This window comes from Cibotium barometz, chromosome 5, assembly GCF_041138505.1.
Source record: "Cibotium barometz isolate CiBa-2024 chromosome 5, ASM4113850v1, whole genome shotgun sequence".
Classification (NCBI taxonomy): domain Eukaryota; kingdom Viridiplantae; phylum Streptophyta; class Polypodiopsida; order Cyatheales; family Cibotiaceae; genus Cibotium; species Cibotium barometz.
Genome location: NC_141050.1, coordinates 34,959,862 through 34,972,097, shown reverse-complemented (window position 1 = coordinate 34,972,097; position 12,236 = coordinate 34,959,862).

Sequence of the window (12,236 nt, the reverse complement as noted above, 5' to 3'; positions counted from 1 at the left end):
GCAAAGCCAACCCCGCTAAGACTTTTAGGAAGTGACTCTTTCTCTTATCTTGCATCAATGGTGGAAGGACTACAAGACCTAGGGAGAGAAAACCTCACTCAAACATTGAATGCAAAGCCAACCCCGCTAAGGACCTAATTTTGAGAGAGCCGCTCCTAATTTTAAATCCTAAGACCAAAATTAGGGAAATACCTACTAATCAATATTAGTGCTAATCCAAAACATTTTCCCCTTTCTTCTTCTTTCTTACTTGATTTTGAAGGGATATGAGGCTTCAATATTTGGCTATAGCTTTGCCATATCTTAGGGCTTTGATTTGGGAGAGAATAAGCTTCACAATGAACCTAGCTATGGTGATTTTCATGGAAGTTTTCTACTTGTGAGGGTGCTGGACAACTATGTACATTTTCTCATCTCTTGGAGCCAAATCTCTACCATTGAAGCTTGCAATGGCTTGTGGAAGGCATTTAACATTGGTTGGATAGTCTAAGAGTAGAAAATGGTGGCTCTACACTCCTTCTTCTTCAAGGCCCACTCCCGCAGAAAGCTGGCGCCAACGACTGAGCGAAAAATCCAGCAAAACATGAGGTTCAAGCTTCATAAACTTTTCATAACCTCTCAAGCTTGTTCCATAATGTCTTATCTTCATGTTTGAGAGTTTGTTTGGGCTACAATAAGGCAAAAAAAACAGTTGTGCATTTCTTCTTAGGGTTTCATGGAGAAGAGAGTGCACAATGTGGCCTAGCTAAGTGCTTACTAAGCTTCTAATCATGAGTAAGCTTTGATTAAGCCTCTACATAAACCTTTAAATGATCATTGTCATGCTAAGATGAGAGGTTCTTCATCAATTTGGGACTTTCATAATAGGAACCTTGATTTCATGCAATTGGACAATTACTCATGCTATTCACTTGTATGGAGAGCTATACTACGCCTCAATTAAAGACCATAGGCAATCATATGTCTTCAATTGAAGCATTAGGAAAACCCTAAGCAATACTTGGAGGATTTTGATCCATTTTCAGCATTGAAGTGGAGTTTCTTATCACAAAAGTCCTCCTAGATTCCAAACTATCTATGGAAGAGATGGAAGAGGAAATTTCAGATTTGGTAACTCTTTTCCTCGACCTCCAAATATTGATGGGAAGCAAGTTGATGCAAAAGCATCCAACAAGAGCAAGGTTATTAGTGAAGATCATATTAATGATTTGAAGGACAAAGGTTTGTGCTTTATGTGCAATGACAAATGGAATAAGGATCATTGGAAGATTTGTAAGGGAAAAAAGATGACTCTAAGTATAATTCTCACCGAACCTTGCCATGAAGACATTAAGGAGGATGTGGATGAATCTGAGGAGTATTTTGAAGATGCCAACAATGAAGTTGAAGATGTAGAAAATGATGGTTACTACCCTTTTGACCCGAGTGGATCAAAGAAGAGAGATGTTAACTATGATGATGGGTTACCATTGCCTATGTGTGCTTATCATCATGAAAAGGACAATATGTCTAGCCTATGCATTATCTCAAGGATGCCTATGCTAGTTGCAAAGGAGCAAATACATTAAGTTGAGGCATGCATTAATGCAGCAAAATTCAAGAGGGAATTTAAGAAAATGGGATGTATATATGTTTTACAGCCTTGCAAGGAAGAAAGAAACAAGGAAAATGGGATGCATATATGTTTTACAGCTTTGCAAGAAGAAAGCAATGAGGAAAAGGGTGAGGTCATGCATAAAGGTATGAAGGAATTGTTGAAGGAGTATGAAGATGTGTTCCAAATGCCAAAGTGGATCATGGAATAGAGCTTGAGCTGCATACCAAGCCCGTTAACAAACCACCTTATAGATTGTCAAAACTGGAGAAGGATGAAGTGGCAAAGCAAGTGCAAGAGCTTATGGACATGGGATGGGTTACACCTACCCAATCACCTTTTGCATCACCCATACTCTTGGTCAAGAAGAAGGATGACACTTTTTGCATGCGTGTGGACTATAGGGATTTGAATATATCTACAATCAAGAATAAATTCCCTATTCCATGAATTGATGACTTGCTTGATGAGTTGAAAGGTGCATGTTTCTTCTCCAAGAATGATTTGAGATTGGGCTATCACCAATTAAGAATCAAGGAAGGCATTTTAGACCGAGAGAGGTCTCTACCATTACTTGGTTATGCCGTTTGGGTTGTGCAATGCACCGACAACATTTCAAGCCCTTTTCTTTACAAATGGGTGTTTGTATTCTTCGATGATATCTTGATATATAGCAAAGGGGAGAAGGAGCACTTAATGTATGTGCAAGGTCTATTTTAGATGCCTTAAGAGCCAACAGCTTGTATGCAAAGGAGATAAAATGTACATTTATAGCACAAAAGTGAGTATCTTGGACACATATTGAGTAAAGAAGGCATTATGGTGGATTCTAAGAAGGTTGAGTGTGTTAAGAATTGGCCCGCGCCTACAAATACCACTCAATTAAGGGGATTATTGGGCTTGTCATCATTTTATAGGAGGATCATTAAGAGATATGCTCATATTACCGCTCATCTTACCGACAAGCTTAAGAAAGAATCTTTATTTTGGGATGATATAGCCAATTAGAGCAAAGGGGAGAAGGAGCACTTAATGTATACAAGGTCTATTTTAGATGCCTTAAGAGCCAACAACTTTGCAAAGGAGAGAAAATGTACATTTATGGCACAAAATCTTGTACACATATTGAGTAAAGAAGGCATTATGGTGGATTCTAAGAAGGTTGAGTGTGTTAAGAATTGGCCCACGCCTACAAATACCACTCAATTAAGGGGATTCTTGGGCTTGTCATCATTTTATAGGAGGATCATTAAGAGATATGCTCATATTACCGCTCATCTTACCGACGAGCTTAAGAAAGAATCTTTAATTTGGGATGCTATAGCCAATTAAAGCTTCTAAGAGCTCAAGGGAATGCTCACCTTAACCCCTATACTTGTATGCCCAGACTTCACGAAGCCATTTATGGTTCAAGCCGATGCATGTGGAAGAGGTATTGGGGCTATTTTGTTCCAAGATCATGGAGTGATTGCATTTGAGAGCCGAAAGCTTGATGAGAAGGAAATGGTTATGCATGTCTATGATCAAGAGATGTTGGCAATACTTCATGCAACAAAGAAGTGGCATCATTACTTGTATAGGAGTCACTTCTTTGTGAAGAGTTATCATAGAGTGCTTCAATACTTCTTGTCTCAACCTAGATTTTCTCCCAAGCAAAGAAGATGTGTGGCTACATTGCAAAATTATGATTTCAAAGTCTCTTACATGAAAGGGAAAGAGAATGTTGTGGTGGATGCACTGTCATGTATATGGGTATGTAGATGCATGGCAATTTCAAAGGTACATAAAGATTGGATTTTGGATATCCAAGAGGAGTACCTATTAGATGAAAAAGTATCACCAATGTGGTAAAAATTACAGCAAGGGTCCCATGATGATTTACTACATTTTAAACTTCGTAATGGACTCATTTACTACCAAGGTAAATTCTACGTTGAACCTACATCAAGCTACAAGAAGAGGGCATTATAAGAGATGCATTCTTCTCCATTATCGGGGCTCATGGGGTTGTTTAAGACCTTTGAGAAGGTGCATAAGATTTTTTATTGGAAAGGAATGTGGAAAGATGTTTTAACTTTTGTGACAAGTTGTTTACCTTGTCACAACAACAAAACAAGGATCCCACACATAAGCCTGGTGGTTTACTTTAGCCTTTGCCTATTCCTGATGGCAAATGGACACACATCTCCATGGATTTCATCATGAGGCTTCCTCATACAAGGAGGGAATGGGATAGTATATATATGGTGGTAGACCGCTTTTGACAAAAGGGACACATTTTATTCCTTCCAAGGTCAAATTTTCAGCATTTATGGTTGCAAAATAGTTTGTGGATCATGTGTTCAAGTTGCATGGAGTGCTACAACAAATTGTTAGTGACCGAGATGTGAAGTTTATGAATACATTTAGGAGGACATTTTTTGAAATCATGGGGACTGTTTTGACACCTAGCACTGCGTATCACCCCGAAACCGATGGACAAACTAAGAGGGTGAACACGTGGGTAAAAACTTACTTGAGGCACTATTTCCATGATACGCAAGGTGTTTGGGATGAGTGATTGCCACTTGTCGAGTTTTCTCATAATAGTATGTATCATGAGAGCATTGCCATGTCACCTTTGAGGCACTCTATGGGTACAAAGTGAATATGCCAATGATGGTTCAAAAGCAAGAGGGGGTGAATCCTAATGCAAAAGAGGAGATGGAAAAGTTGGATGCACTCTTGCAACAATGCAAAGCTAATATGAAGCAAGCTCAAGAAAGGATGAGACATTATGCTAATGCTCATCGAAGGCCATTGGAGTTCATGGAGGGTGATTGGGTATTCTTGAGGATTCCCAAGACAAGATATGGTTCTCTCAAGAAGAGAAACACAAATACCAAGTTAACTTTGCTACTATGGGCCATACAAGGTGGTAAGGCATGTTAGTGAAGTTGCTTATCAATTGGCACTTCCATCAACCTCAAAGATTCATGATGTGTTCCATGTGTCACATCTTAAAGCTTACCTTGGGCCGGAGGCATTTGTACAAGATCAATTACCTGTAGTGAATAAGGAGGGTATGATTGAGTATGTGCCAGAAGCAATTTTGGATACAAGATAAATTACTTGTCACATCTTAAAGCTTACCTTGGGCCGGAGGCATTTGTACAAGATCAATTACCTGTGGTGAATAAGGAGGGTATGATTGAGTATGTGCCAGAAGCAATTTTGGATACAAGATAAATTACTTGTAGTGAATGAGGAGGGTATGATTGAGGATGTGCCGGAAGCAATTTTGGGTATAAGAAAAAGAGTTCTTTGCAGTCGTACATTAGTGGAGTACTTGGTCAAATGGCAAGGGATACCTAAGAAAGAAGCTTCTTACAACCCAACTCTACATTGGAAGGATTTGAAGGGTTGTTGGATTCATTTTGGAAGTCCAACAGGGGTCAAGAATAGTGAATTAACTTGCTGGGAATTCTTGTAATTCACTGTGGAGGACAGCCCTACACCCTTGGAAATTGGAGGCATAATGTTTGGAAGCTACTCAAGGTTTTCATGTCATTATGGGATAGATGTTATGGCTTGCTTTGAGCAGTTTACAGCCATATACATGCAATTTTGGCTTCCCATACATGGTGTGAGCATGAGCTTCAAGTTTGACATGAGTCCATTGACATATACTCCATCTATGTGGATTGTGATTGTACATATCAATGGTTTCAAGAACGAAACCTCTTGGGTGGGGATGGTTTGTAACAAAGTAAAATGGTCTCATATGAATAATGGGCCCAAGGCCAATGGACCATGCCCATGGACAACACTTATGATAGTGTGAAATTGGTGGTCATGTATATATACCAAATGGGCCATATTTGGGGCTGATAACCATCATAATACAAGTCAATTGCTCTCTTTTCTCTCTAAACCTAGGCTAATCCCCTAATCGAGGCTAATCCAAGGCTAATCTAGGCTAATCCAAGTGTAATTAGATTAATCCAAGACTAATCTAGGCTAATCTAGTTTATTTCTTTCAATATATGATATATATTTGCATGTTTGTGTGTGTGTGTGTGTGTGTGTGTGTGTGTGAGAGAGAGAGAGAGAGAGAGAGAGAGAGAGTGAGAGAGAGAGAGAATTTCTATGTGTAAAAGAGTATGTGGGGGGAGAGAGTATGTGTTTCCATGAATACATGTGGTGTGTACATGTGTGTGTGTGTGTGTGTGTGTGTGTGTGTGTGTGTGTGTGACAGAGAGAGAGAGAGAGAGAGAGAGAATATAAGTAGATATTAATTAAACATAAATATAAATTAATATTAAATAAATATAAATGAAATGAAATGAAATATATATACATATGTGTGTGTATTTTTATTTATATTTATAAATATATACACACACACATATATGTGTGTACATAGACATAGACACATACATATATACATAAATACACATATGCATACACACACGCACACATATATATGTGTGTATGTACATGTATGTATATGTATATGTGTATAGTATATCTATCTATATCTATCTATACTATTTATTATGCCCAAGTTTTTAGGAGGGGAGATGATGTAGCGGTTGGAAGAGGGCCAAGTGTTGGGATAGGGGAAAGAGACAAGGGGGTGTGATGGGGGAGGGGAGGAGCCACGTGTTGTGGCAGAGGGGAGAGAAAGAAAGAAAGTTGTATTAATGTCTTCAAAAGGCCAAAATGACCTATGAGACCAAAAGGTTACATTATATCCATGAGTTACATCATCCTGGGTACAAAATAGTAATAAAGAAAGACCAAAAGGTTACATCATATCCATGAGTTACATCATCCTGGGTACAAAATAGTAATAAAGAAAGATTAAAAAAAAGTCTAAAACTATAAAATATGATATAGGTACATGAGCAGAGAGCTCTCATATCACCCTAATACATCCCTCATTGGCCGCTATGACGGTGCTCAAAGTGGTAAAACTAAGCCAGCGCGAGAAGGTCTTGGGATGATGGGAGATGATGGCCCAAATCCTCCTGTGGTGACATGGCTGTGGGCTAGGGCCATGGGGTATGGGGCGTTGATCTCTACATAGCTTAGTGGCTCTGTCGAGTGTCACACCTCTTGGTTGAGCTCCTGCACTAGCCTGTGGTGGTATGGGTATGGTGGGTGGATCGGCCCTCTCGGAGTGTTGGAATGGAAGAAGTCGGTGACAGCTCTCTATGCCGGTCCTTGAGCAAGTATAGTTGATATGAATCTCACTAAGGAATCCCTATGTCTGTGAAGATCTAGAAGAAAAGTCCTAGGCATCTCTAATCCAGGAAGTCTATTATCCTGGGAAGTGGTCCAGACCCAACTTGGAAGAGGTAGTGGAACCTTCCCTAAATCTCATAGTATATAAGGCATCGGCATGTGTAATGATCCTCTGTCTCAAGCTCTGTGTGAAAAAGTTGGCATATCCTATCCTCTGGTGCGGCTGCAATAGGCCAATATCTAGTAGTCTCCACTCTCAGAGCTGGTGGGACGAGGTGCAGATATGGTCGATTGCACATCTTACCCTAAAAGATAGGTGTGTGTCCATGTAGCATGGGTGGATGACAAAACCATCCTCTGTCAGGCATAGGAGGTGATCTCTGTAGAAGGTCATCCTCATCCCGAGTGGACAACTAGGTGAACTTCATGTCCTCTGAGTATCCATCCTGACAATTTCCTTCATGATAGCCCTGTTTAGCTCTGTGTGGCTGAGAGCAAATGACGGGGGCTTTACGCTATACTGAAACGGGGGGACTACCTTCATCTGCATGTTATGCATGCCAAATCAAGTGTCTACCTATACATACCAACACTTTGTATCCCCCTCAAGTGTCGGTTGTTTCGAGGACTCAAGGGCTAGCCGAGGGTATCCATCTAGTGGAAGCTCCCATAGTCTATGTCAGTATGTCACTATTTGGAATAGAGACTCTGTCACTATCGATGCAGCCCCCATTTCTGCCCGCACAATCTCATGTGGCACTGATGGCTTACTCCTAATCATGCACAAGATCATCACCACTAGGGGCCATTGGCTTCTACCCATCATATACCTCCTTTATATCTATCTCGGCTAGCTCTCTCCTCTGTCTCCTCCTGTGGTATAAGATGGGACCCCAGATGGGGCACCATACAGTAGTGCAGGTGTAACTAGAGTATCAAATAGCCAAAGCTTCGTCCTCGGCTCCTGAAATTGTATCTATGAGCATTGCCTCTCTAGGAAGCCAAGGGCTGCATATCCCCTCAATCATCAATCTAGATTCGGCCGCCTTCCGCATTGAGAACTAAGGTCCAGCAAAAGCGATCCCAAGGTATACATATGAGGTGACATACTCCACAGGCTCTCCACTAAATGTAAACTCTATTTTGCAGATCTACCTATCCACTGTGGGACATTTTTTTGGCAAGCATTTTCGAGTGAGCGCTTTTTGGGAATCGGGCAAGCGGATTCCAAAAAGATTCCCCCTCCACAAGACAAAGAGGGCCTACAAATGAGGTTCTTAGCTTGAACTGAGAATAAAACCTAGTTTTTTAATGTACATCTTCCAATTTTTAAAATTCGACGAAGCAAGATAGAGAGAGGGGTGAAGCAAGTTAGAGAGAACATGACATAATTACGTCAGCGGGAGTGAACACATAAACACATGTCAACATCACATCCTCTACATTGGGGTTATTGGTTCAAACTGAAAATAAAACCAAGTTCATTCATGTACACCTTCCAAATATAGAAATGTGAAAACCATTATCACATCCTCTACATTGGGGTTATTAGTTCAAACTAAAAATAAAACCAAGTTCATTCACATACACTATCTTTACTACTATGGGCCTCGCTTATTCTCCGGGATGTAGGCACAAAGTAAGCGAATGGTGTTCGTACCCTTCCGTACTTCCTCTAATGAGACACACTCAGACGATTCATCATAAAACCATGGACTCGCCAAATCGCAATTAAGCCCACCACTTTGTCCTTAGCTTGAGATTTTTTTTCATTATTTTCAGGAAGTGGAAAGGATGTGAGGCCTTTCTATGCTTGTGCACCATCCATGGTCTTCTACTTGATCTCCACATTGGTGGCCTCCCTCTCGATACATGCAGGAGCAACTTCAATGCTAAAATTTGATGAGGCCATCACAAACAAAAAGAAGGAGGGTTTGGGTTGTTTTACTCTTCTAACAAGGCTTGGTGGCAATGTTGTATAACAAATTGCTTTGGAGCTTGCCTCTATATTTATAGTAGTGGGAGAGGTTCAACACTCAAAATAAAAAACTATATCTGTCTTTTTTTGTTATTTATAAAGGTTTCTTTTCTCGAATTTCGGAACCACAGTAAAAAATGCATATTTTGAACTTATTTGGGAAAGAGCGAGCATGTATTTAAAGGAGATAGACATTGCGCAATAGAACCCTCTACAATGAGGTGACATCCACAAAGGTTAAGCTCAACTGATTATCCTTGCATTCAAATTTCTAAATTAGGGTATGTTCTCCTACGAGACAAGGCATTGTCAAACTCCAGGTCAAATAGGATAGGTTGGTGGATAAACATATTCTCGCTCTGCCTTAAGCCTAGCACACGTAAATAAATGAAGTACAAGTGCTTACATGTAAGGTACGGCTTCTTCTTGGCGTCTCTATCTGCAAAATCTAGACATGCACAAGATGGTTTGTCTTTCACATGCACATCATATTTTCCCACGTGTGCATCATCCCCGTGCGATTCAATCTTGAAAACTTCATACTTGTGCTCCACTCTATGCACTTCTTCTACCACCATAGCTTTCATTTTCAAAGCAACCTTTATTTTCTTGGCTACTTGCTCTGATATTGACGTGCAGTACTTGACTCTTATGCCATTTTGCATGCTTGAACTACCAACCTCTATGTGCTTTCCTTGACTGTAAGAGACTGCCTTTATGCTTTGTAAAATTGCATTGGCCATATCGGTAGTACATGTATCATAAAGAGAAATCTTGCGTCTACATCCTTCCCCTGCCAACCAACTTCCATGCTTGCTTTCTGCTAGGTTTGTTTTTGGGGTATTTGGACCATCATTACTTCTCTCTATCGTTGTCACATGACTGAACCCCAATGTGCTATGCGCACTTCCCACCAGCTCAATCAAGAGTCCATTGTTTTGCTGACAAATTTATGTCCATCGCATGACCACTCCACCACCATTAACGTATCAATCGAGCCTCCATCGATGCAACTTCACTGGTAGGAGCCATGCGCCACTTCTCACAACATTGCTTTATGCTTTCCTTGAGACGTAACACACACATACTTTGTTGTGTGGGCAACTATGCTTTGCTCCCAATGAAATAGGCAAGACCTCTCCCTATCTGTCAAGACATTGTTTTTTCCACCATTGAACACATGTCGAACTGCATTCTAGTTTGCCTGAGCCTCGTCTACCATGAAACCATAGAAATATGCCCTCTCACAACCATGGTTGTCCAACACTTCATTAATGCATTCCCAGAACAGACATTGAGCATCCATATCCTCCTCTTTCATTTCACATGTTGCAATGGTGAGAAGATCGTGCATGCTACATAAAAACGATAGTCATTTAAGAGGTTGTATAATTAGCTTGCTCTAACCACCTAAATACTCTACATTGGTAATTTTCTACCTTAGATCATATACATGACAAGCCCTGGTCACCCAATTTGATGTTCGTTGGGTGTGGTCAAACTGTATCCACACATGTCGCAAGTCACCAGAGCCGGTCCGTCGCATTCTATTCACCAAATCCAACCTTGAAGTGGGTCCAATGGTGGACATCTTCAAAACATAGCACTTCTCACCTGAGGACCCTTGACCTAGGAACCTGGTTCCATGAAAGAAGTCGTAAGTGCACTCTCGCTTCAGCTTTAGAAGTGCATCCAAGCCAAAACTCTCCTTTGAAGGGCCTTGCCAAGCTGCAGCGACCGACTGACCTCTGAAACCTAAAAAATAAATTGTGCAAATATTACAATGCATCTTATGAAGATTTTAATAACTATTTAACACCTACCAAATTTACCAACCAGATTAGCTTACCAGTTGTCTTCCACTAGTGGTCCCATCTCCTCTGCAATGTTAATGAACTCTTGTTCCCCAATGAAATGAGAGGAACCACGCACTAGTGTTGTTATGACGATTTCTTTTGCCACACACATTTGAACCTTCCTTGCCCCAACATTATGATCCACCCCTAATACCCTGGACACCATTTTCGTATTGGTTAGTGCCTTTGATGTGCCTGCACGTACATTATGTTGATGGGTGCCATGTGTATCATTAATATGCTCATCGTCTCGTCAGAGGGCATCACATAATAGATGTAGTAATTGCATGAAGCAATGTACATTGCTGGAACTGAGCAGTAATGGCATACAAGTTTCCCAGATGCATTGCTGCACTCCTCTCTAGTTGTTGGTGCCTTTAGCATGCTTCCAGTAAAATGTGATGTATTTGACACCTTGTGGTTCTTTAAACACGGACAAAGTTCATTAACACACTTCAAACTACCTAGAATGGCTTCGTCGACATACTCCAGGGAAGGCAATGTTAGAGGTTTGCGGATTTGACCACCAGTGGGGATCATACTTATGCTCCATGGAGTCCATTCCTGGGCATGTTCCCATGGTCGCTGGGAACTCAAATGTAATATCACCGGAATCTCCACGGCCTTGAAACGTCTTTGACATTTAGCAAAATCTTTGTAATGTGTTTCCCTTCTTCATGCTGAAAAGGTATTCTAAAATGCTCTTACCTTGTCCTCTTGCAACACTGGATGAGCCTGATGCATCGGTATCCTCTAGGCTGCATACATCTATCACATTCTTCAGAGTTGGAAAACCTTTGGGCAGGCTGTCTAAGATGGCTATTGGTTATGGATTTGACGTCAATGAAGAATCAACTATTGCTGATAGAGAGTCCTCAAGTATGTAGACTCCTCTCCCTCTCATGATTAGAGATTGCCTCGAGAGGGATGTGCAACTCTTGGGTCCCAATACTTACTAAGGCTTGCAATCCACAAAATGAGTGGGGAGCTACTTACTCATGTAAAAACTTTGCACTCACTACAACTCATCCATTGATGAAACTCAGTTCTTTCTTAGAAGATGGGAATGTGATTGTGCAATTCATTGTAAAGAGGAGCAAAAATGAAGTACACAAGAACAAAAAAGAATGGTATAATAGGTAGGAAGTACGCAAGTACTAAATGGTGATTAAAACCCTTAAGTAAGTTGATCGCTTTTAATCAGACATTATAATCTAATTATATTTATTATTATTCAAAAAATATTTTTTAAATCTAAAAATAAATACATATTAATTTTTTTTATTTTTTTCAAAATTAGAATCCAGTCATCTCTCTCTTATTTCTCTTCATACTCTCCTTCATCATGGTTTACAAGATGAACATCAAAAAACATAACCATCTAAAAAACTCGACAAATACATTAACGAAGTTAGCACTATGAAGTTGTATTATGAAGTTTCTATATAAAAGAAGGTGCATTATGAAGTAATGCCAACATTATTACAAACCTCAAAACTTAGTAGGAAAGACATAAGTTTCTACGACGGTCGTATTCTTAATTAACTACTTGTTCTCATCGCTAGTAAACTCTGTATGT